The sequence below is a fragment of the Canis aureus genome, chromosome 11 (genome assembly GCF_053574225.1).
Source record: "Canis aureus isolate CA01 chromosome 11, VMU_Caureus_v.1.0, whole genome shotgun sequence".
Classification (NCBI taxonomy): domain Eukaryota; kingdom Metazoa; phylum Chordata; class Mammalia; order Carnivora; family Canidae; genus Canis; species Canis aureus.
Window position 1 is genome coordinate 54,093,399 of NC_135621.1, and position 27,610 is coordinate 54,121,008.

Here is a 27,610-nt window from a genome sequence, read left to right on the forward strand (position 1 = left end):
GCTCCCAGAAGCTGCTCCAAGAACAGAGCCTTGAAATGATGATGTGATGTTTAAGACACCTATACGGTATACATGACTGAGCCCATTAAGGCCTCTTTGTAAACTTTTAAGGTCTGGTGGACAGGTGCAGGGATCCATTAATTTTGCTGCTGCTCAAGATAATGTTTATAAGTTCCCTTTGCTATTAAAAAATTGCCACCTACAAACATTAGTGACCTGCCTCTTTTTTTTGAACTCTCCCTGCCCTAAGAGTACAGAGGCCAGTTTCATATGATAACTGTTAAAAACCAACAATATACAATACCTACTTATTTATAATCATGTGTTGAATATATGCAAACATATTTAAATAAATTTGATTATTTATTTTAATGTTTTACAAACAGAGTGATATCTAACATTTATTCAGCATTTGACAGCTTTCAAAGAACATTGACATATGTTATGTAAGTGCTCAAAGCAGCCAGTGAATTATTAAGCAGGGTATTGTTTTGTCATCATCAGATGAGTTAAGTGACTTGTCAGAGATCATGCACCTGGTAAGTGACAGTACATATGATCCGTAAGTCATTGCTCTTTCCACTATAAACCAGAAATTATCTAATGATCTATGTTTCTTCTGATTCCTTTATCATTCTGCTTCTTCTTTTGAGAGAGAAAGAGAAGGGGAGGGAAGGAGGAGCAGTTAAAACTTGAGGTTTATCTTTGATGTTTACAGATAGTGTCTGTAGTGGATCAAGTATACAATTCTTACAGATGGAACTGAGTATGGAAAGCCCGGTTGGGGGCACATGTAGGTTCTTAATAAATATTTGCTGGTAAATGAAAGCATTGTCATATTTTTCTAACTTGAATGTTTAAGACACTCTCTCATTTTAATAACTCAGGTTTCATGGTTTTTTTTTTTTTTTTTTGCTTTTGACAGACCAAAAACTAAAGGTTTCACAAAAAAACTATGAGAATTAAGAAGTGAATTCAGTAAGATTACAGTATGTAAAATTAATGTAAAGAAATCTGTCACATTTCTATACACTAATAATGAAGTAGCAGAAGGATAATTTAAGAAAACAATCCCATTTACAAGTGCATTAGAAAGAATACAACACCAATCTATGAATTTAACCAAGGAGGTGAAAGACCTGTAGTTTGAAAATTATAAGACATTGATGAAAAAATGAAAATGACACAAATGGAAAGATGTTTAACATGCTCATGGATTAGAAGAATTAATACTGTTATAAGATCCATGCTCCCAAAGCAATCTACAGTTTCAGTGCAATCCTTAAGAAAATACCAATAGCAATTTTTCTTTTACCAAACTAAAATAAATAAACCTAAAATTTGTGTAGAAACAGACCCAGAGTAGCCAAAGCAATCTTGAGAAAGATCAAAGCTGGAGGTATTATAATCCCAAATTTCAAAATATACCATAAAGCTATAGTAACCAAAACAGTATGGTACAGGCACAAAAATAAACAGATAGATCAATAGAATAGGATAGAGAGCCCAGAAATAATCCCATAATTATATGGGCAGTGAATCCATGACAAAGGAGGCAAGAACATAGAGTGGGGGAAAAGACAGTTCCCCTCAATACACAGTGGTGGGAAAACTGGACATGTACATGCTAAAGAATAAAACTAGATCACTTTCTGATATCATACATGGAAATAAAATGAACTAAAGACCTGAATGTGAGATCTGAAACCACAGAAAGATTTAAAATCTTAAAACAAACAAACAGTAATCTCTGGGGACATGAGCCAAACATATTTTTGGATATGTCTCCTAAGGCAAGGAAAATAAAATCAAAAATAAACTTTGGGGACTATACCAAAATAAAGAGCTTTTGTGTAATGAAGGAAACCATCAACAAAACAAAAAGATAATCTATTTAATGGAAGGAATGATTTGCAAATGATATACCGAATAAGAGGTTAATATCCAAATTATATAGAGAACTTATACAATCTAATACCAAAGGAATAATCTAATTAAACAATGGGCAGGGAACTCAAACAGACATTTTCCCAAAGAAGGCATACAGGTAGCCAAAATATATGAAAAGGTAACCAACATCACTGATGATCGAGGAAATGCAGATCAAAACCACAATGAGATACCACATCACACTAGTCAGAATGGCTAGTATCATAAAGACACGAAATAACAGTATTGCCCAGGATAAGGAGAAAAGGGAACCCTCAGGTACTTTTGGTAGGAATGTACCCTGGTACATCCACTGTAGAAAACAGTATGGAGTTTACTCAAAAATTTAAAAAAAAAGAAGTGTGGATCCTATGATCCAGCAATCACACTACTATTTACCCAAAGAAAATGAAAACACTAATTTAAAAATATATATGCACCCCTCTATTTACTGTAGCATTATTTAAATACAATAGCCAATATATGGAAGCAAACCAAGTATCCATTGATAGATGAATGGATAAGAAAATATGCACTCGCGCTCACGCGCTCTCTCTCTCTCTCCATATATTTTACATATACATATGTGTGTGTACACACACACACACACACACAATGGAATATTACTAAGCCATAAGAAATTAGATCTTGTCATTTGTGACAACATGAATGGACATAGAGGGTATTATGCTAAATGAAATAAGTCAGCCTAACAAAGACAAATACAAATGCCATTTGATTTCACTTATATCTGAAATCTGAAGGTACAAAGCAAATGAGCAAAGAAATAAAAACAGAACAAACTGGTAGTTGCTGGGGGTGGATTGAGAAATAAGTGAAGGAGATTAAGAGGTACAACCTTCTACCTACAAAATAAATAAATCACAGAGATAAAAAGTACAGCACAGGGAATATAGACATTAATATTGTAATAACATTGTATGGTAACAGATGGTGACTATATTGTCACTACAGAGTTGTTGCATCACTCTGCTGTATACCTGAAACTACTATGCCATTGTATGTCAACTATACATACCTCAGTAATAGAAATAAAAATATATTCTAAAAATAACCACATATAAGTTTTTTTAAAACACCCTCATATCCACTGAGCTTTTATGAGAAAGCTTAGAAAATATGCTTTTGATTACTGCCTGACTGCATCATGTCAAACACTGTGGTTACATTCTAGAAATTAGCAATGTCAGTGTGGAATTGCAAGATGCAGCAAGATGCAGCCAGTGTCAAATTAAAATAGCTAAGCATGATGGATGATAATAAAGGGGAGACTTTGGGGGAAGCCGTTTATGGGTTGTTCTCAGAACTGACTGCCTAAATAGAAAAGAATACTCTCACATTGTCATTTATTATGTACCAAATGCACAGTCACAAATATTTGATAATTACATGAATATATTAACACACTTAAAGTTGTAAAAACCTCTCCCCTCCTTGGGGATGCTGGACTCTGATATAACATCTAAGCAGCTTTCCAGTGAAACCATTTAAGACTGATGGTAAATAAGTTGAGGAACAAGAGCAGTCTTTATTAATTTTCCCCTGTCCAATGTATATAATTTCATCATTAGAACCCAGCATAATGTTGATATAACATTAACATTTTTTTTAATAGCTAGCTGGGAAGTTGATTATAAAGAACCTCTTATCTGCTACTTACTTGACCTATTTTCTGCAATACTGTCAGTCCTGCACGGCCACATCCATTATTTTGTGTGGCTTTTTACCCTTTCTCTCTGTAGCACAAAAACAGGTAATTACTTTTTTACTTCACTTTTTCAGATGTCTACAAATTCTAAAAACAATAATGACTTTCAGGTTAGGCACCAGTGGCAGTTAATAACCCCTTTTAAAAGGTCTGAGGTTGTATTTCAGGGCCTCTGCCAATCAGGCAGGTCACTAAATTCCTGAAAATAGTATTTCCATTGGTCATTATGGCTTCTATGGAGAATGTGAGCTATTGGTACACTTTCCATCAAATACTTAAGAGTCACTTTGGAGCTTGTATCTTGGTCAATAACTTGAGATAGATCCACATTTGGTATCATGACATTCAAAAATTTTCAAAGTCACTAAAGCTCTCATCTGAGTCTTTAATGAAATACACATCTACCGACTGATCCATCGATCTATTTATCTATCAATTTATTCATATATCTATTGTCTTTGATTTCTTCTTCAGCTGAAACCAAATTGGACTGCAGTTTGTGTAAAAGAATTATTGGAGATAGAGAATATGGTTTTAAAGTCTTTGTCTTATTCTGCTCAGGCTATCATAACAAAATACCATAGAATGGTAGTTTAAACAACAGAATTTTATTTCTTCATAGTTCTGAAAGCTGGAAGTCTTGAGACCAGGGTATGGGTGTGGTCAGGTTCTGGTGAGAATTCTTTCCCTTTCTGGAGAGCTCTTTGTTGTTTCTGCTTATTAGAATAGCAATTTATTGGATCAGTGCCCCACCCTTATCTCATTTAGCCTTAATTGGTTCCTTGTAGGGCCTGTCTCCAAACTTAATCACATTTGGGATTAGGATTTCAATATATGAATGGGGTAGTATATATGGGGACACAAATCAGTCCAAACAATCCTATATAGTTTTTATACTTTAAAGTGTTAGTTCACAGGTATGAGAAAAATTACCCACAAACAGCATCCTGAAGAAAATTACATTTTTCTTCTCACAACTGAGATGAGGATAAGACAGCTCACTTTTATGTTTATGACATAAATTTTATAAATTTTAAATGCACAAATGGATTTCAAGGAGACTCTGAAGATGCACATTACATATGAAGTTACATAAAATGTACACAGGAAGGGATAAACACATCATTTTAATTTAATGCGCACAACTATCTACCTACCTATCTATATCCAGAGCACAGGTATGCAGATACCATATGTCAAAATGTGCCCTGAAGCTCTTCAATTATACCATGGTGCAGATTTTGTATAGATTTATCACAACTTAAAATTATTTTTATAAATTCAAAGTTAAAAAAAAATTTTAAATTATAGAATTAACACTTAAGTTGAAAAAAAAGATACAATTTTTCAAGCTGTGTTCTCTACCGTGCCTTAAAAATGACACTTAAATTGATTAGCTTTATTTTCTAATTCACAAATAACAGTTAAGAAACATATCTATAACTGACAGTTATGGGTGCCTTTTACTCTTTCCTGACATTTATTAGAGGTCACCTAAAAAAGTGTCAGTTTCATAGGATCAAAAGAATTACATAGATCTAGTTATGAATTCTGGATCTACCAGTTAATTGGCTTGTGATCCCAGGTTTCTCTAAGCTTCGATTTCTTTACATATGAAATAGTAGTTAATTAAAAAAAAAAGTCATGGAGCTACTGGGTGGGTCAATATTTTTTAAGACATTTATTTTAGAGAGAGAGCACACACACACACTCTTGGGGGAGGGACAGAGGAAAAGAATATTCAAGTAGACCCTCCCACCCCTGACAGCAGAGCCAGATCTGAAGCTCAATCCGCACCCCCATGAGATCACAACCTGAGTCCAAACCCAGAGTTAGACAAGCAGCAAACCCACTGAACCACCCAGGTGCCCCTGGGGTGAGTCAATCTTGGTAAAATCTGTTTACAGTTCCTAACATTGTGCCTTGAAATAGCAAGTACTAGACATATATGTTAGTTCCCTTCTTTCCCCTCTCTGTTACTATAGCACTTATTTTATTTAATAAGAAGCCCTGAGGAAGTTCAAAGCTTTTTGATCATCAAAAGTGCTCACATACACAAGCTAAGACCACCTGAGTCTGTGGCCATAAAAATAGATCCAGTTATCCAGAAGGTGTGAGTGCCCTTTATATTCTTCCAATCACAGTTTTTCTATCCTAGATAGGATGAGATCACTATCAACCTCAGCCCTTCCCAAATAGCCATCATGTCTAAATATGAGCTTCTGTTGCTCTAGGTAACTGGTGTTATAGCAGTAAAAAAAGTTAAATCAAAAGGGTAAAGGAAAGTCAAGAAGATTCTCAAAGTTCAAATCTTCTCATCCTGCTGTAGATTAAGCTCATTAGGTATTCTCTAAATCAACAGTTAATAGTCCTTGTGATACACACACACACACACACACACACACACACACACACACAAACAGAGGTGGGTCCTTAAAAGGCTTTAGCCATGGCAATATTTAGTCTGAGAGAGGAAATGATGTTGTAGTTGTTTCAGGCAAATGAAACTATTCCCATATCATGCCTTATCTGATCTATCAAGATTTGGGAAGAGAAGGAAACTTAGCTGCAGTTTGCATTATGGAGAGAGAGGAATGAGGTTGAGCATTTGAAAATAAGTATTTTGAATCTTTACTAAGTGTCTGTTATACAATAAACACTGTGCTAGGCACTGGAAATGAAATGGTGAATAAAATGGCCGTGGACTTCAGCCCTCACACAACTTACGGTCTATAACAATGACGTATTTTTAAGTGTTTCCTGATGCTAATACAAAGCTCACTTGACTATTAAAAATGTTTCCTGCTGTTTCCCCAAATGTCAGACTCATGTCTTCTCATATCCTTCCATATGGCTCCCAGCCTAGCTCACTTCAAATCTGTTATCCACCTTCTCACACTTTTTTTCTTTCTCTCTTCCTTCCTTTCTTTTTCTTTTTTCCCCTACTGTTGGAGGAAAGTATTTCTAAATCATTTTTATTTGGGCTCAAACCAAAGTGAATCACCACTTTCTTTGGAAGTGAAGTTCCTTAAAGTCTTGCTTCCACTGGCCAATTTGCAATCTCTTTTGAGAAAAAGGATCAAAAGGAATCAAAGTCTTGATACCACAAACCATCCACTGGCCAGTTTGGAATTTTCTTTTGAGAAAAAGGATCGATCAGCAGATGTTTTGGGAGAGTTTATGTTTTAGTCTCCTTATGACAAAAGTTAAGACCTGTACTTAGGCACTCTTCCCCAAATCTGAATGATAAACTGTCATTTCAGAGATCCTCAAGTTAAACTAAATTTAGTGTCAGGGTCCAGCTGGAGAAGCAAATTAATAAATTTAAGGAAACTGCCTTGAAAGAAGGCAAACTACAAAAATGTTCTACTCTTCCTTGCCCCGTGCTCAAATACCCTGATCCTTATCAATACCTTCTCTTGGCACTATCCAGCCAGCGATTTCCTCTTAATTTGTACAGTTTCTTTGAAACGCCAATCTCAAGAGCATAAATTTCCTTCTCCTGACACCCTGTAGCCTCTGAAGTGCACTCTTCTTAGGGAGAGAAGTCAGCCTGAGAGAGTGGCCAAGCTAAATGAGCTCTTGGATAGGACTTAGGGAGAATGAGTGGGTGAACAATAATAATGGATTTATTAAACAATACTGAGTACGTGTTGAGCAGCAGTCACTATATGCGTTATGTGCATAAATACACTGAATCGCTACAACACTATGAGGCAGCTACCAGTAATACCACATTTTACAGAGCATAGAGATGTTAAACTTAGCCAAGATCACACAGCTAGGATGTAGCCTGGTGAATCTGAGTTCAGAGAGTATCTGCAGAAACTGCCCTTCATCTCTACACTACAGAAAAATGCTTTAATATAAGACTCAGACTAACTTAGTACTAATAGGTTTAAAATTCTTTTTATTCTTTATTACTTGCAAGAGAGAAATTAGCCTTTGGTAACATTTTTCAGCTGTTAAGTTTGTTATTAGGGCCCCTCAGCCAAAGACATTTCACACACAAAGATTTAATAACATTTGAAAAACATAGCTGATAAAGGATATGAATGCAGAATATAAAAAAATATCAAAACCAATAATAAGAAAACAAACAACCCAATTAAAAAATGGGCAAACTATTTGAACAGATTGTTCACCAGAGAAGATGCACAGATGGCCAATAAGCACAGAAAAAGATTCTCAACATCATATGCCATAGGGAAATATAAAATACAGCCACAACGCTATATCACTACATGTCTGAATGGTTAAAAGTAAATAGACTTATCATATCAAGTGTTGGTGAGAGGATGGAAAAAAATGAAACCCTCATAAATACTGGTATTTAGTAAAATGTTACAACCATTTTGGAAAAGAGCTTGGCACTTTCTTAAAAAGTAAAGTGTACACTTAATAGATGAAGAGCTGTTCCACTCCTTGCTATTTATCCAAAAGACAGCATATATCCACATAAAGACTTGAATACAATGTTCATATCTGATTATCTGGAATAGCCAAACCTGGAAACAAACAAAATGGCCAACAACATGTGCGTGGCCAAACTAACTGTGGTGTATCTATACAACAGAATACTGCTAAGCAATATAAAGGCATGAAATACTGATGGATAACACAGATGAATCTCTCAAAATAATTATATTGAGCAAAAGAAGCCAGGCACAAAAGATCACCTAATTTATTATTCTAATTATCTAATACTTTATAATGCAAAGTGATCTACATTAACATAAAGCAGAATTGGTTACCTGGAAAAGAGGTGATAAGGAGGCCTATAGGACAGAGGAATTACAGAGGCATAAGAAACTTTGGGGAACAATGGATCTGTTCACTATCTTGATTGTAGCTCTGGTTTTTCAAAACTTATTAAATTTCACACTTTAAAATGTGAAGCTTATTGCATGCAAGGTATACCACAATAAAGGTGTCCAAGAAAATGGCAATAGCACCCCTGTTAACAAATACAGAAATACCTCTAAAATTTTCACTGATGGTGGTTTGTGGCATTAACATTTCTGGGCATATTTTTATGTATATTACTGTGGGACTCTGGAATACTCAAAATATTCTACTCTTGAGGTATAATTCTAAAAAACTTCAATAGGTCTAAAAAAGTGTTTTTGTTTGCAGGGAAGTCTTCTTTTTTGTTCTTCACATCTACCAAGTGGTTTGTCTGCTTTTTCCTGACACAGATTTGAAAAAGCCTGACTGCAAGTGTGGGAGGTGATCTTCCTGAGAAGTGGTCTCATGTATGGAATCACTTGATCAAACCGTTTCCCAGGAGATGGACACCTGGATCATTTCAGGATACTATTTAAAATTCTCAATCATTTCAGAATACCAGAGAAATCTGTTTTTCAAGGTTATAACAAAAGGAGACTTCTATTTATATCTGTAAAATCTCTTACTTGGTTCAACTTGATTTTCAACTTCTGTTTGCAAATGCACATTTCAATTCTTCTTAGTGTCTATGATTAATTCTTAGGGGTTCTGTTATTGACCACAAGGGAAAAAAAAAGGTACATATATTGAGACTTGATGAGTGCCCTGTTACCATGTTTTTTCTACCAGGCACTATTCAAGACTCAGTAAATACATTCATTACTTAAGGATGTCACCACTTTTAGATTTTCGACTGTCGCATTTCAATATTTGTCTGGGGGATTTATATAGATCAAGAGTGAACTTAAGCTTTCACAACCATTTTTTCTCCACATTAGAATACTATAAATGGAAGAATTTCTAAGATGGATTTCATACATTTTTGAAGATGCATCAGAGCTTTATAATATTCTATGGGAAAAGAACTTTGCAAAATAAAATCAAGCAAATTATGAGCATGTATTACAGATATGTTTGTATCAAAGTCTATCTTCTCAATTCTACTCTTGGGAGGTATTTGAATTCCTCAAAAATAGAGGTAATTTTAAGCAATTTTATTGTGCATTTCTTACAGTAGAATACATTTACTTTGATATGCTATTATAAATGAACACATTCATATGCATATATATACACACACATATATATATCCATACGCTTATATACAATTAATGGCTATTAAGTGTGGTCTGTTTCTATTTTTTACCAAGCTCAGAACTTATTATAATTCAGCATGCCTATTTTTATAAGTGCATTAGTAATCAAACAAAATTTTATTTTTCACATTTCATAGGTATGATTCAATTTCACATTGTATTATATTTCACATCATGGACTCAGCCTTAGGCAGCATTTAATTGATACTTGTAATAAACTCAGAGGTTTTTATGAGCTAACAAATCCTAATCCTTCAAGATACAAGTGTAAACAGGACCAACATTCGTGAGTCACCTAATTGTTTTTCCTCAGCTGAAAATAATATTTATTTGATCTACAGCCATATGTGTATCTGTAGTTATTTACACACACACTCAAATCCACTCACATACTCCTATACACACACTAGAATGCAGACATTCCATTAACTAGAATATTCATTTTTAAACAGCAAAGGATTCAAATATAATTGTATTATTTAATCAAGAAAATACATTTTCTTAATTTAAGAAATTAATTGTTGATTTTTTTCTGGCAAAAAGTATAATTCATTCTATTTTGTGGACCTAGATGCCACAAGTTTTTTTTTTTTTTTAATTATATTGCACTTGGGAAAATGTTTATTAGTATTCAAAATACTGTGAAGTTTTAAAACTTCATTTTAGATAATTTACATGATATTAGAAACATCATGTGCATAAGAGCTACTACCCTTATACTGCTTTTTATGGATAAGCCATTAAATAATACTGATTTTACTCTAACTATGCATTATCTCCCAGCAAATGATTTATCCCTATAGCCTGCTGTTCAATTTCCAAAATAGCATAAAAGAAACCAGCTACTTTTAGGATTGCACAACATCTGAGGCAAATTAGTAGGCAATCTAAGCGAGAGAGAAAAAAGGCAGTCAGGTTTGCCCCCAACCTCTTGGTGCCATGACTCCTCTAAAAGTCGATAATGTTCCCCACCCTCAGAGTTTTGGTTCTTATAGGCTTCCATTGCTAACTGCTCTTACTGTCACTGTCACTGCTACTGCCTTCTGCAACATGGAATTTTCCTAATGACTGGAGTGTGAGTTAACAGAAAGGGGAGCAAGAAAGTCAAGGGACTTGACTCCACTGTCTCTGAGTGTTAGGATTTCCTTTAAGGTTCCTGCTCCCAAGCCTCTCCTGGATCTCTTACTATCTGCACTACGATGATCACTTCAACATTTCAGGCTGCACTGATTTCAGACCGGGGCAATCCACAAGGTAAAAAAGGTAAACTTGCTGCCGGATCAAGCATGCATCAAATTCTGGTATCCATCTCTGATTCACCTTCTGCTCCTTACTTTTCAGAGTTCTCAGATAGCTGAGCCATGGATTCTGTTCAAGTTTTATAGTTTTGAGTTCTTTAGGAGAAAAAATGTCAACTCCATCTTGTCTGGAATTGGAACTCCATAGTGCATATAAAATGTAGTATGACTTAGAAAACATGTAATACATGTGATGTGCAGGAATTACTTTAAAAATGGTCTTTTCTGGAATTCTGGAAAAAAAATGTACCATATTCAGACATTGTAGAAACAATGGCTATTCCTGATGATCATCAGCTAATAGTTTTCAAAGTTTTGCCTGACCAGAACTTCTTCAGCAAAGTATATAACGCCAGATAAAATTTTAAATAAAAAGATAAACATACTTGTAAACATTTATGTTGTGATCTATGACCCAATTTGATATAAAATTTTAAATAAAAAACAAACATTCTTGTAAACATTTATTTATGTTCTGATCTATGACCCAATTCGATATTACTGGAGTGTATAGAAATCTAAAGTGAGATACAGGCCTTCAAAACACTTTTTAAACCTATCAGGGAAACAGTATAAACTTGCAAAAATGTGTGTTTTAGAAAAAAAAAAAGAGTAAATCAATAGTTTTGGATAACAATGGGAAGAAAAGGCGGCGGCAGTGCATATCTAAACTGACAAACTTACAGACAAGATGTTCTCAAGGCCAGAAAAAGGGTAAAGTACATGCTTTTAGGAAAAGTGAGATTTTTGCTAAGTCTAGAAAAACTGTCAGAATATAAGAAGTGGGGAAGCAACTCCAGGTGAATATTGTGGAATGAACAAAGTATGACATAGGGAAATATAAAAACAGCTATGCTAATTTGGCTGAAGTTAAAGGTTTGTACAAGAAAGTAGATGAATATGGCAGGAAAGAGAAAAATAAATCAACTATGGATGTAAGGCTTAAAAGTGTAATTTCCAGTTTACATTTATTTCTCGGTTTTATTTACCTTTTAATACTATGTAATTGGTTCAATGAATATAACTTTTCAACTGCTCAGCATTACATGTACTCCCTCCCTCCTTGGTGAGGCAAGGAGGACTATTGTTCAAGGCATCACAGGGGCAAGGGGCAATGCATGGCAAGGCCAGCACAGGGACTGTACAGGCTATTGTCTGCTTCTGTTGACAGAGGTAAGACTCCAGAAGGTCAGTTTGGCAGTGTCCAGAACAGCCCTGTCAAAAATAGGCCTCAGGCTCTAAGCCAGTTCCTGAATAAAAGTAGACCAATTCTAAAGTCTGAGAAAGGAATCTCAAGCAATCCCATAGTTTGGAAGCTGCTCTGACAAGTTATTGAAATAAATTATGCCCTTTGATATATCACACCAGCTACACTTAGAAGCAGAGACATTTTAGTTACGAAGGAACAGAGTTTGTTGCTAAAGCTTATTTAGGTCCTCAGAGAGGCACCCAAGATCTGTGGTATCTATGACGTGCACAAGGCCCTATCACTGCGTATGTCTCCTTTGGAGAGAGATGTGATCGACATAGATTCCATGGGAATTCCACCCTCATGCCCTGAATTCCCATGATCAGGGTTCTTATTCTTCAATCCTGATGCTAAAATTTATCCAATTTGACTGATTGGTTCCTTTCTTCTTCCCTCCCTCTCTCCCTTTCTTTTCATTTTCTAGTAAATACTCTGTAATATTTTCTTACAGGAAAGACTGCATAGTCTTACAATGATTCTTTATCTGACCCACTGAAATGTGAGACCATGATGGTATGGAACAATCTTTATCTATCTCTATAACACAATACACACAACTGTTTGATAGTCTCCTTGATAATCATGACAAGAAATTAAAAAAAAAAAAAAAAGCAAACTCTGTGCCTTTTTCCTGTAATGATAACTAGAGAAGAGAATAAATGTAAAGAAATCACATGACTGAAATACTAAACAGCACATTGTGATAAATAACAAAGCAAGATCTTTAAACATCTGTTGTACATGATCACCCTTCCTGCAAAAGCAAAGAGCCAGACATATTGTTTACATGTTTCTTCCTTCCCTATTGATTATGTGACATTGGAAGGACAAAGAGCAAATTCAGCCCCATCTGAATTTACCAACCTCTCCTTGGTGTGATCATTTCAGTGCATTTTATGGAACTATGTCAATTTGTGACATTAAATTCCAAAGCAAATCACATAGGGTTTTGAATAATACCTTACTGTGTCTGATAACTTTTAAACATGTGCTTTCCATTTTAACACAACTGTGTTTAGAACACTGGCTTTAAAACATGGCTTTCGGGATGCCTGGGTGGCTCAGTGGTTGAGCATCTGCCTCTGGCTCAGGTTGTGATCCCGGAGTCCCAGGATCAAGTCCCACATGGGGCTCCCCTGAGGGAGCCTACTTCTCCCTCTACCTGTGTCTCTGCCTCTCTGTGTGTGTGTGTGTGTCTCTCAAGAATAAATAAATAAAATATTTTAAAAAATTAAAAAAATATATGGCTTTCCTCTGTCCTCATGATGAGAACCTCCAAAGTAATCACATTCCTTACACAGCCCATTCTTTGGTTTTACTGTATCACCTTCATTCAGGTACCAACTGATTCCTAACGAGCTATTAGTTCCATGTGGATATGCAGTCAATTAGAATCAGCACTCTTTAAAAAGCAGTTACGACTGCTATTTTGGACCTAGGTGTACTGGATTCCTCATTGGCTAGCCTCTTCAAATCTTAGCATGATACCCACACGTTCCACGTATCTTTGTTTCTAATATCCCCCCAGCAACTAGTATTCTACTTTCTTGATTTTTTTTGTTTTGTTTTTGTTTTATTTTAATTTCCCTCTGGGAAATCCAATCTGGTGTTATAATCAGTGACAAAGAAAGTGCTAATTAGCAGATGAACACAATTAGTAGTTACCTCCAATGTTTTCAGGTAACTTCTGTTTCTGACATATACTTACAGTATATGTCAGCATTTTTCATTTTACACGATGCACATTCAACAAAACAGTGAAACGGAGGGAAAAAACTATAAGCCAAAATAATCCAGTGTTAGCATTAGAGAGGTGGACAATTCAGGCCTTTTCTCCACCTGGGACAATGCACACTTGTCTTCCCTCCCTGATCAGTGATGTATGTTCTCTCTCAGTCTCCGGAGGATGTAAAACCTCTGCTCTTCCGTAGAGCCACTTCCTGCCATTCCTGCTCCATCACCAGGCTGACTCCGAAGTCCAAATCCTCCTCACCAGACATCCTAGCAGTATTCATGAACTGCTCTTGCCTCTATTGCAGGGTTCCCTCTTATGTAATTATGTCTGTTACACAACTTTTTCTTCATATATACTATAAACTCCAACTAGACTGGAAATAGTTAAAGGAAAAGAACTGCTGTTTACTTTTTTTTTTTTTTTTTGCATATACTACTGTGGCTAAAATAATGCCTTGTATTTTGTAGGCTCTCAAAACACACTTGCTGACTTGGGATCTGAGTGTCTCAAGCATCTAACACAGCGATGGAGAGATGGACTGATGGAAGGATGGATGGATGGATGGATGGATGGATGGATAGATGGAATGATGGAAGGGTCATACACCTTAGAGATTAAGGGAACCTAACAATGGCCTGATCCAGAGCTCTCATCTTTCAAATAAGAGAGACCCAGAAAGTAGACATGATCTCCATCAAGGGCAATACTAATTAGTACTGTTATTTTTATTTTGCACTTGCTGAGTCATCTGGATGCAATGGTTCTCAAATCATTGTGTGTTTTAACTTTTCAAACAAATTTTACCTCTTCTTTCTAGTATATTTCACTGAGGTTATCAGGAGTCTATGCATACAGCAAGTGCTCAATATTTGTAAGAACTGTGTTGAAAACATGTGTTTTGTTTTGTTTTTTAATTTTTTTTTTTATTTATTTATGATAGTCAGAGAGAGAGAGAGAGAGAGAGAGAGAGGCAGAGACACAGGCAGAGGGAGAAGCAGGCTCCATGCACCGGGAGCCCGATGTGGGATTCGATCCTGGGTCTCCAGGATCACGCCCTAGGCCAAAGGCAGGCGCCAAACCGCTGCGCCACCTAGGGATCCCGAAAACATGTGTTTTATCTCCCTCCCTCCCCCTACTACTCAGTTACTGGGGAAAAAAATGACAACTGCCCTTCTTTGTGCTCTGTACCTCTCCCTGTTCCTCACCTGGTTATGGTGAGGACTGATAACCAGAAAGATAATCAGATGTCTTTGCAGAGATTTTTTTACATTGCAAGTGAGGGGAGAGATCACCTCCCTAGTGGCAGAGGTGGGAAGATGTGGGCTCAAGAAGAGTAGTGCAGCCTGGGTTCTAGCCTAGGGGACAAAGTCAGGGAAGGAAAATGAAATCTCTATTCTGAGAGAGACAAAATAAGGACTGGAAAGGTGGCAAAACATTTCATGAATGCCAAGCACTCTATCATCGTTCTACATAACAGCTTTTTTAAAAATCATAAAAAATTAGAAGAGCAAGGCCATTTTATGATCTAGCCTATTATGTACCTTTCTGACCATTAGGGAAAAAAAAATGTCTGTTCCTCTAGGCTGAGGAAGTCTTCTGCCTTAGTGCCTATCTTGGTACATGTAGGGCTAGATTTCAGTCTACCTTCACCCCTCACCACATAACCTCGTGCGGTACGCAGCGTGCACAAGTGTATGGTGGCTATGAATTGAGTCAGAAATAGGATTTCTAACTCAAATATGAATTCATAGCCATAGTTCTATGGATGAGAGATTCGAAGATCCCATTTGCAATATATTTTTTTTTAACACAGGGGATTTTTTTTTTAATGCCTAATTCCCACAGTTAGTAGGTAATAGAGCTAGGATTCACACTTAGGTAACTGCAAAGGCCTATGTATTTCTCATGGAACTATTTGTGTCTCTTATTATTGTGCTTGATCTCTCCCTTCTTCTCACTCTCTTTCTGTAGGTATAAGTATACATTGATTCTCTCCTCCACCCCTGTTCCACCAGTGAATGCCAGAGGCACAATCAGGTCTCTTCTACTGAAACAGAGAGTACTGTAGTCCTAGTATTTGTACAAGGCCACTTACTTGGGTGTGCATTGCCCGCAGGTTCTCTGAAATAAGCAGAAAGAAATCAATAAAAGTGTAATATGTTACCACTTACCCTAAAAAGTTGATATCGCTTCTTCTATCCTTAGTCTTTTTACAATTTCCATTTGTAAATGAGGTAAAGAGAGCGCCAGGGAGGGTCGCAAAAAAATGTCCTTTCCAAAATAATCAGAAAGCATGCCACCAAAGAGCTTTAAATAGCAGTTTGTACAGAGTTGGAAATTTCCAGTTCTGCCAAAATGAGTCTAAATTCAACAGCAACACAAGGAGCTCAATCTGCTGGGTGGGTAACACATTACCTGGATAAATTAGATTTGCATGGGAGAGGTATTCATTCTTTCAAGTTGGTAGGACAAATTTCATGCATTGGAACAATTATTTACCAAATGCTAGGGGCCTAAGAGAGATAACACAGCTTCTAAAGCAGCTGCATCTAATTGAAGGCATAGCTTGCAAAAAATCATTGATCAGGACTCTTTTGGTACATCATTATGTGCTATATTCACATTGTGAAGGGAGAATCGAATGAGACTGGCTCCTGCCCTCTGGCAGTTTGTAATCAAAGAATAAAGCAGTGTCTGCTTTTTAGAAGAATGAAAGCACTAGAAACATTTTCAGGAGAGAATCAAGTCCAGAGTAAAATGTAAATATCCAGTGACCAAACTGTGGAAAGAAGCAGGGACTTGATTTCAGAAATAAAACAAAAACATGTGCTTTTAAACTGGGAGGGACAGAAGTAGGTAGACCAGGGAAATTTGATGAATATGGGCCACATCTGATCCAGAGAGGAGGGCAGGAAAGACAATGTAGGAAGATGTTGCAAGAGTAGAAATGTGAGGAGAAGGGAACCTCAGACTAGAAGCTCCAAATAAAAAAACTTGATCTCAAGGTATTTTCATTCCCTGGGGAAGCCATATATATGCATATACATACATATGTATGGAGACACACATATGCATATATATTTATGTGTGTATATACATATTCATTCATACACACACAATTGTATATGGAACTGAAATGTGTCATATCAGAATTTCTTAAAACTTAAAGCAAATATAAGTTTCTGAGGATTTTATTTTTTTATTTATTTTTTTAGTTTCTGAGGATTTTAAGATATTGAGATTCTGATCCAATAGGTTAGGAATGGTACTAAGAGTCTGCATTTCTTCTAATCATCCCCTTTGATACTGAGGCTGACAGTCTGTGAACCACAGGTTGACTAGCAATAGAGGAAACTGAGGAAACAGGAAGATGCTGTGGGAGTATAGAGCAAACAATGTTACTGGGGAAGAATTCTTGGAAGATGGGATCCTTGAACTGTGCTCTGGAAAATGAGAACCAGAAAGACTTGGGTTTGCAATAAGGTTCAGTAAACTGGTGAACGAAAACTGGATTTCATTCATTCAACAAATACTCACTGAGGTCAAGGCATCCCATAGTAGAATTGTTATTTGAAGCTCTCATATCAATTTGATCATGAATAAAGACAAATCAGCTGTGGCAGCAATAGCCCATGGAAGGCCATGACCCTATATCACAGTACCAAATTTTAAAATGCTAGTACTGTTTCACCTTTGAAATTTTAAACTGCATTTTGTTTTTCAAAATAGGTTTTTAGAAATTTTAATCCTAAACTTCTGTACACACTTCTTCCCTGAATGGGCAAGCCAAAGCAGTTGGGTGTTCATTCTGCCGGGCTTATATTTTGCTTGCCTATTATGGAAGGCAAATTAAGGACAAAGACCTCATTTCCATCGACTCAGTACCAAATGACCTGTTTCAAGATGAGAGTAAACAGTAGTCATGTGGACAGCCTTTAACTGTGCAGCAGGTGTTGACACCTGTAGCTACTTAATTCCAACCAAGATAATCACCTCTCTCTCAAGGCAGCTGGCCCATGTAAAGCACTGTCCACCGCTACTAAAATTATTTGGAGATGTTAAGTCATGACTTTCTCTCAGATGATTTAGCAAGAGAAGGGGAGGTTGGGATGCCAGGGAACTATAATGCATGTAGTTTAGGCCACACCCACTAGTACTCTTGCAGCCAAGCATGGAACCGTAGCACCTGGACAGCTGAGTCCTGAGCCAGACAACATCAGCTTGCAAAGGGCACCACCTGCCAAGGGCTACATCTAGAACTGGCTGAAGAAGTGCTGTGTCGGAGGAAAAAATGCTAAGGTATTCTCAGACAGGAAGTCACTGCATCATTAGAATTCTCTACTAAATTTAGCTATAATCAATTTGCCCCTGCAATTGATTAATGTATTATTGAGGATTTAAGGTGTGTGCATGTCTGTGCACAGGCACATGATGCAATTGGAAACTCCCCCTCCTCACACCCCAACACACATACACTAAGTTCTTCCAGGTTGTAATCACTACAAATAGGTTCCCATTACACTGGAGATTAGCAGATGCTCATTACTATTTATCAAATTAGGCATAAGGAGAGCAAAGTGCTAGGGCATTAGTTCTCCCTAATGATACCACTGTGTCCTCACGCTTCAGCAACACTACCCTCTTTCATATTTCTGAAAAACTCTATATTTCAGTCTCTGCTCCAAGGCCTTAAACAAAACCTCGAGATACAAGGCATGTGTTTTTAAGGGCCATTTGAAGCCATCTTTTAATTGAGATAACATAGAGTGATATGCAATCATAAACTTTGAATGTTGGAATACATTGCTGGAGGTCAAACAGTTCTGCTATCCTTCAGGTAAGAAGGTTTCTGAATAATTTTGGAAAGATGAGTCCTCATTCTATTTTTAAAATTCCTCAGGGAAAGAAATTCAGGCTTTTCACTCAACAATCCAATTCTAATATATATATTTTTAAATGTCAGTGTCCATTTATTTAGTCTATTTCAACCATTGTTAATGGAACAGATACTCCCTAGGCCCAGGCTTATATGTGAAGTTTAGGACTTTAAAATTTGGAGATCACAACCCTGTCAAAAATGTGTTATATTCTTAAATGTATTATTTTCTATTATGTATAATTTTATTAATAGAAAATAGTTACTGGCAGTTCATATACAAATCACTAAAGCTTCCCATATATCCTATCCTGAGCATTTTCTCAGTTTGTTCTATCAAAGCATTCATCCCAGAAAATGTCAAAACATCATTAAAAAGCCCTTTTACTATAACACCCTTCTAGGAATTTTTTTTTTTTAATCTGCTTTTTTCTAGTGTGTCATGGACAGAAAGGGACTTTTAGAGATGGCCTAGATGGATTGGGAAGGTGGCCAAAGGATATTTGTTGTCCTCTTTGACAAACAAGTCTGTCAGATATAGGTGGGCCAAATTCTCCTTCTTTCAAGGAGGATCAGCATTGTATAATATCACTGCAAGATGCAAGCTCTTTTTAAATAACAAGTCATGAATAAGAAATTGGGGCGGTGTTGCAGCTCTGAGCCTTATCACCAATTTTTAAAAATAGGCTGAAAGCTTAATTTCGTCAGCTATTTTCCCAAAAGACATAAAAATAGAAAAATAGCAGACATAGCAAAATAACCTATGTCTACTGTTAGGATCATGTGAGAACAAATGACTGCCACAGCAAAAGCCACAGACCACTCCCCCCAGCTATAGTCTGAGAATCCATAACTCTAAGGTCCACATCATGGTCCTCCAGAGCTTTAAGAGTCTTGGAGTTGCTTCTCATTTGCCAGAGAACTAATTGTCCATTAATTTGTCACTACACAGATTAGGACACACCCAGTGTTGACTGCTAATCAATATACTACTGGGTAGCTAAGATCCCAGAGATCAAAATAGTGAAAACCATTTGGCCTGATCATTCATTTTACAGGTGGAGAACTAAGCTACAGAGATATTCACGAACATGTCTGGGTCACTTACCTGGAACTCAGGCTTCCAATATCCTAGATCAAGGCTGGATTGAGGATATCAAGAAAATCCACTATTAAATGGAAATTGATTTCCAAAAGATATAAATAGGCTCAAGAGGAAGAAGAAGATCAGATTGCAAGTCAACATTAATGTTTAAATATTGAGAAAGATGTAGAAAATAACAGAAAGAAAATTGGCTATGGAGTCAAAACAATGGATTTAAGTCTCAACTGTGCAATAGGCAAGTACATTGGGCAAGTTGTTTTTCTCACCCTGAAAGTAACAAGATTATCATAGATGCTTTGGAAGATCTCTTCAGGTTTTAAATAATAATTCTTAATCTATTGTTCTTTCCTGTGTTTACCTGTAATAATGTACAGTATCATTCATGGCTCCTTTCTAGATTCTTTGGTGGCTTCTTTTTTTCTTCTTGGCCTCTGAAATATTGGGCTTTATGTAAGTTCATTCTTAGCTTCTTTTTTTCTTCTCACTTTATGTTTCTGTTTAGAATCTCATCAACTCTCAAACCCTTAGTCATAATCCATATGCATCTGACTGATTAATTCCATTACTGATTTGGTAAAATTGTTGTCAGTTCCGTCTCAAAAATATTTCTCAAGTATTTTCTTTATCCCCATTTCTGCAGCCTTTGTTCAAAACTCTCAGTATCCTTGGAAGATTTTGATGTTTTCCCCAATCTTCTGTCTTCAGTCTTTCCCTCTTCTAATCCATCCTCCCCATGGCCTTCAAGGTCATCATTTTATTAAATGACCTGAGAATTTATTTCCTGACTTCAGATTCAAAACTCAAATTATTCTCTCCATTGAGCCTTCATTAACAGGAAAATGTCTAATAACTTTTCCAGCTTAATCTCCTACATTTCCTTCATACTTTGTGTCCATACCAACCACACAAAGGATTTGCCCTTACCTAAACATACTATTTCCTGTATCACTACAAATAATTAAGGGATTTAATTTACAGAAGACTATGAACTCCAAAAGCGCATGGGTTATATCTCAGTCATTTTACATGTTCAAAGTCTGCCATGGCATTTTGCACTTAGTGGGAACTCAGTAGATGCTTTTCGAATGAATTAATTCAAGAACTGAATTGGTGAAGAAAGATGAAATGAACATGGAGTAATCCAGAAATATTTTTAAAGCAGTGAATACTAAGAATGCAAAATGCAAATTAACTTTTTCTCCACTTAATACTGTTCTCATGCAGGCTGTGGTATCAAATAGAAATAGAACTGTAGATATAGCTAGATCTCCAGTGCACCTATCCCTGAAACACTCCTGTCCTAAAATAAAGGAGAAAAAAAAAATCCCAAAAAAGCCTCCACAGGAAGACATCAATACATTTGTGCTAAATTCCTAATGCTAAATTCCATCATTTACAGCTCTGTGTATTAGTTGTCCCAGATTATAAATCCTATCCTGGCTCTTAATAATTCATATACCAAGGGATTCATTTACTGCTGCTACTGCTGCATTACAGCATGTTAATCCAAGGCCAATTTAACATTTCTTATATTTATTTTTGCATGTGTTCCATTTCTTAAGGGATTTTAAACATTTTAAATCTTTAGAAAGCTATATATTTTCATACAGTTTTCTATGACTTCATATGTTTATGTTGCTTGGGTTGTTACCTAACATTCCGTTATTCCCTTATACAAGTCAGTGGACACGTGTGCTGCATATCTGAGGTAGCAAATCTTATGCCATCTGGTTTGGATACCAGGATATCTTAGTAGTGAGCTATACTTGCCAGATAATTTTGTAAAATGGGAGCTTCTATGGCTCTGACTAGCTTTATATTCCACAAATTTGATGTTAATTCCTAAATTCTGGTCATGTGTTTCAGGGCAATCATCTAAAAGTGAAAGGTTTCAATTGGGGAATTTTGCATTTGTGCTTTCATTCTCTATTTCATAGTTATCTGTATTATTTCTCCTACTAGAAAGTAATATTTTATCTCCTGGATTTTTTTTTCTTTTTTCATCTCTTTTGCACTCTGCCAATACCTACCTAGAGTTACAAACAGAATTAGAAGTTAATCATGGAAGTTTCTCAAGATATCTTTATGGACATCGAATTATCTACTCTGGAAAACAGCTCAGTAGGCAGATTCATCACTGATGGAATAGTCATAAGAGCTGACCACTAATGGAATAATAGGCTATAAAATATTTCTAACTTTCCACAATTCTTTTATGGGACTCTCTCTCATATTCTCACTGTGAAATCCCTAAAGGAAGGGCCCATATTCCATTCAATCATTCATCAAACATGCATAAATATGTCCCATCTACTAGTTACTATGGTAGGCTTTGAACATGACATACTGAATACAACAATGACATCTTAATTTATCTCTTTATTTTAGATTAGAGCTTTGAAAACTATTCTTAAAACCACCAGGAGACTTTCCAATAGCTTAAGATAATGATGGCCCATAGGGTACGTTTCAGAAAAGTTCATACTTCAGTCTTCTCTTCTCCAAAGCTTCCCTCACTGCATTGTAGGGAAAAAAATAATTTTTTCTGCCCCACTAACTTCTAATAACAAAGATTTGGAGACCAAAAACTTGTAAGCCAAGCAAATAGGCAATTATCAGATATTTGATGCACAACTACTATGTATGGTTCATTCATTTACTAGTCAAAGTTTGGTTGAGAATGTCCTATGTGTCAAGCACCAATCCAGGCACTGTACCACAGTCAGCTGGGGATAAACAAGCATAAAGTAAAGACATCCTGTGCTCAAAATATGTTAGCCTAGTTTGAGTCCGTCTTCCCACTCTGCCAACTGGAGACACACTGAATGCTATCTAATCATTACCACACCCAAGTCCTCCAAAGGAAACTACGTGTACTCTTCAGCCAGCCCCAGTTTGTCAATTTTAATAATGTTTGATTTAAAGAGAAGGAAAAAATACACAAAAAGCAAAATCCTCTTATCTATACTCTCAAGCCTTTGATGAAATGTCAGATTATTAACGATGCCTCATTTAATGAGTATTAGCCTAATTACCTGGAATGGAGGGGCTGCATTTGGATAGTCCAGGACCTGGAAGAAGTTTTCCATCATAAAGAACTGCCATCCCTTACTGGGGATTATTGATTCTGCTTCTGCATCATCACAAGCATGCTGTGCTGACCAAGCATGTCCCATTTAGGATATTTTCCATCCGCACATTGGGCTTGATCCCGCTTTAGGTTTTTTCTTTCTTTCTTCTTTCTTTCTTTCTTTCTTTCTTTCTTTCTTTCTTTCTTTCTTTCTTTCTTTCTTTCTTTCTTTCTTTCTTTCTTTCTTTCTTTCTTTCTTTCTTTCTTTCTTTCTTTCTTTCTTTCTTTCTTTCTTTCTTTCTTTCTTTCTTTCTTTTTCTTTCTTTTCTTCTTACTTTTTTAATTCCTCAGGCCCTGAGGAACAGTGAGAGTAAGCTTGTGGGTTTAATAGCAAATGTAAAAGCTCAGTAAAATGGAATGTAGTATCCAGGTTCCTCAGCTTCCCTAGAGCAAGATAATATTGCTTTTACAGATTATGTAACACTGCTTTCTTTGTGCCATTCTTCTGTTGAAGGAACAACAATGACTTTCCATCATTTATTAGCTCATGTTCAAATATATCCATTCTACATCTGTGGCCTTTGTATAACCTCAACCCGCTCTACCCATTTTGCGACTTTTTTTTTTTTAATTTTTATTTATTTATGATAGTCACACACACAGAGAGAGAGAGGCAGAGACATAGGTAGAGGGGGAAGCAGGCTCCATGCACCGGGAGCCTGACGTGGGATTCGATCCCGGGTCTCCAGGATCGCGCCCTGGGCCAAAGGCAGGCGCCACACCGCTGCGCCACCCAGGGATCCCCGCTCTACCCATTTTGATTATCTTTTGCTACACTGGGGAACACACCCTCTACTTTGGAAATCTCACTTTTTTTTTTTTTTTAAGTATAGCTAAAATTTGTTTCTGTATTCCTTCTTCTCTTAACTCCATGTAGCTTGAATTCCTATAGCATGATATATAGGTTTCATACCTTTTAGTACTAAATTACTTATTGTCTTTGAACTATGTAGAGAGAATCCACCAGAGAATGGTGAATTGGATTTTTTCTTACCTTTACCTAAGTGGTCTAATAATGTTCTTATACTTTAATCCAGTAATTCAACCCTGAAGTATTTATACAAAAGAAATCAGAAGAAGAAGGTTAATGTTTGTGGATGTTCATAGCAGCTAGAGGTGGGTGCTGGGGCTAAATTTCCAACATTAAGGGAATAGGCAATTAAATTATTGTGTATCAAATCCAAGGATTATTAGGTTGACATTAAAATTATAAAGTTTAACATGGAAACTTCTAAAATTTAATATTAAAGAAGCAGAATAAGAAGTTTGATTATTGTTTATGAACCTACATCTTATATGTCTATATAGAGAGAAGAAATGGAAAGGAGCAAAAAAATAAAATAAAATTGGAAAGTGAATATAAGTTCTTTGAGGGCAAGGATTTTTATCTATTTTATTTAGGGCATAGTCCCAAACCCTAGAACAATGTTTGGCAAATAAGAGATCTTTGATAAGTATTTGTTGAATGAATGAATACGTATTATGAGTGGTAAGACTATAGGTGATTTATCTTCTTCTATTATTTCCTTTTCTATTATAATGATCTCTGTGGGGGGGGGGAGGGTGAATGTGTGGGGAAGACATAAGGATAGATGCTTTTTAAACAAAAACATAACATTGATTATTACATGGACACTCTTGGGGTAACCCCATGGAGTGAGGGAAAGAGAAGACAAGTTCCAGTGACTCATATTACCTTACTTAGTTCTCACAGTAATCCACTGAGGTGGGTGTTATTGTCATCCTTTTACATGTGATGAGACTTAGATACAGAGAAGCAAATTACTTCAAAGATCTTGTAAGGATAAAGTAAATTTTTAAATGGTGGGCAAGGGGCAGAGGTCAGAGGAGGTACACTGCCTGACCTCTCTAGGCTTACTCAATGCATAAAATAAAATCATTTAAATTAGGGGGAAAAAAACCCACTTTTGTAAAAGCAGCTCAGTCCCTTGAGTAGTATTTAGGTTAATATACCATTCCTCCTCTAATACTTGAGATTATGACTACCATAATTGATAGCAAATGCAGTGTCAAGGCACTGAATTGTGTTGTCTCAATTTAGGAAACTGCAATCTTCCGTGTATTTGAATGCTGATGGATTGTGCTAAGTGATTGGATTTAAAGTGAGCAGAGAAAGGTAATCAGCATTACAATTTCATGCGAGGATGGCCTTTTTATCCTTCTATGTGTGGAAGTAAATGACAGTAATGGGATCTCTTTATTATTTAGTTCATCTAAGTGTTCTCCTCTATCAGCTTCAGATCAAAGAAAGACAAAGGTTTAATCTGTGTAGAGGATGCTCAGTGGAATGCTTTACCAGCTTGAACTGCCACTGTTTCCATACAAAAGCCAAGGGTTACTTGGGTGTGAGAGAGAGACTGAGAATGAGGGGCTGCGGGGTGGGTGGAGAGAGGTAAGGAGGGCCTGGCAGATGGTTAATAAGCAACATTTTTTAGTCTCTTAGGAATTGCTTAGACTTATTTGTGTCCAAAGATTAACTGTAGAAATACCCATGGTGGTAACCTTCTCAGGTCATTCTGTCTGAGGAACTCTAGAGGTTTAGATCCTTTTGCAAAATTAGACACTCAGTTTGAAAAATAACAGGCACTGCTATGGGCTGCTTATTTGTGCTTCTCCCAAACTGAGGATATGTTGAAACTTAATTCCCAGTGTAATGGTAGTCGGAGGTGAAGATTTTGTGAGGTAATTGGGTCATGAGGGTGGAATCCTCATGAATGTTATTACTGCCCTCATAAAAGAGACCTCAGAGTGATCCCTTCCTCTTGGGCCATCTGAGGACCCATCTAGAAGACATCAGTCTACAAACCAGGAAAATTTGTGTCTGTTTGGTACCTATAGCATCTTTAGTGACTAGAACATTGCTTGGTACATAGCTTAGGCACTTGATATACTTTGGTTGAATGACTTGAAAAAAGCAATTTTATATTTTAGTGTGGGAATTCCAAAGAGCCAGGAAAAGAAAATTCATCAAGTTCTCGTAATTTCATGGTTTCTTCAGGATAGCTGAGTTTCCTGAATAGCTGAGGATGAATTCATGAAATTCCTATTAACTTTAACTATCTTTGAATAGAAATCTAAATAAACAGAGAATATGCAGCTGTTTTTCACTATAAGTTGGATCAAGTGAAACAGTGTTTAACCAATGTAGCTTGGTATTATAAAATTAGCTATTCAGATTTTCCTGAGGGGTGTTCATGTGAATTTTGTTCCCTTGCAAAGGGTTGTTCGTGGTCTTGATACCACAATACTATTAGTTGTCTCTAATTCCTTTGTCTCTTCTTTTCTGTCATGCCATGAGCTTACTCTGAACTACTATGTGATCCATGTCTGTAACAGCTCATCCCGCCACACACCTGCCCCTCCTCCATCATTTGCTGTCTTCATACAGTTGGACCAATTTTAGGGGATTTGTGTGAAATAATACAGATATTACATAAGGGCTCAAGTGCCATTCATGAAATTAAGCTCCAGGTAATACTGGGTTTTTGTCTACTTCTAGATTCTTAACCATATGCTAGAAAGGAGAGATTGAAAGATTTGAATTATGAAGAGGTGAGGAGTTACTATAATTTGGGTCATGTGGTACTTTGGCCCCTCAAATCCCACCTCCTCATGTGAATGGCTGCCTTCTCTATCTGTGCATCGGCCAACTCTATGCAAGCAGAGCTAGACACATCATGCCGCATGAAAATATGTGCAAAAATGGAAGGACACCAATTAAGATCCTGTTTGGAAAAATTCTGCTCTTAAAATGTGCCAACAAAAGCTCCATAGCCCCTTAGGACAAAGTTCCATCTGAAGATACATTTCTGTTGAAACAGCAAATGGTGAAATATTTAAAAAAGAAAGAAAGGAGGGAGAAAGCAGTGTACTCTAATGGTTTTAAGAATAATGCAAAGGTCTATGATACATCTTGAATAATTCACCTGACCTAGATTTAAATAGTATAGGTAATTCATGCAGCAATAGACATTTGGTTATTTAACAAATGTTCTTATAGGGGCAAGTAATACATTTGTAGTTTCAGTTCTGTGCTGTGTTCAGAGCCTCAGTTCTACTCTACTTTGGGGGGATATTAGCCATGTAATAGTATGGAAAGCAGAGTTGTTTGTTTGTACTGTCTCCAATATAAACTGTCAAGAGTCACAGCCCTGACCATTATGCTGGGTCTCATAATGGGTCTCAGCTTCCTCATCAGTAAAATAATCCCTCAAAACTCAGGGTCAAAATTCCATAACACACTGCTCCTGAATAGAAGGACTGAAGAGGAGTTCTGGTTCCGCCCAGTAGAGGGCAGTGTGACCTAGACAAGATCTCAGCTTGAGTGCAGGACAGATGGAGCAATGGAAGCCGAGTTCAGAATAGAGAATGGGTAGTTACCTATCTCTCAGTCTTGAGTCACCAGACCACAAATGCTTCTCCACAAAATAGCAATTTCAAGCAAGTGTAGAAATGCACTCCTCCTCAATCATTTGCCACTATTCCCAAAATGGA

At 36.5% G+C, this 27,610-nt stretch overlaps 1 protein-coding gene and 1 long non-coding RNA gene across 5 annotated transcripts in view; one reads left to right on the top strand and one right to left on the bottom strand.

The window, feature by feature from the left end:
- The window catches only part of LOC144324117 (uncharacterized), a 582,294-nt gene extending 570,842 nt beyond the window's left edge, over window positions 1-11,452 (top strand). Inside the window, exon 6 of one of the 2 annotated variants that reach the window (XM_077915340.1) lies at window positions 8,795-11,452. The gene's annotated coding sequence lies outside the window, so the exon portion shown is untranslated. The remainder of the gene's footprint in view (window positions 1-8,794) is intronic. The other variant, XM_077915341.1, reaches the window with a different exon arrangement.
- Window positions 1-27,610, bottom strand: part of LOC144324121 (uncharacterized) — a 218,840-nt gene that overhangs the window by 149,098 nt on the left and 42,132 nt on the right. The window lies entirely within an intron of this gene.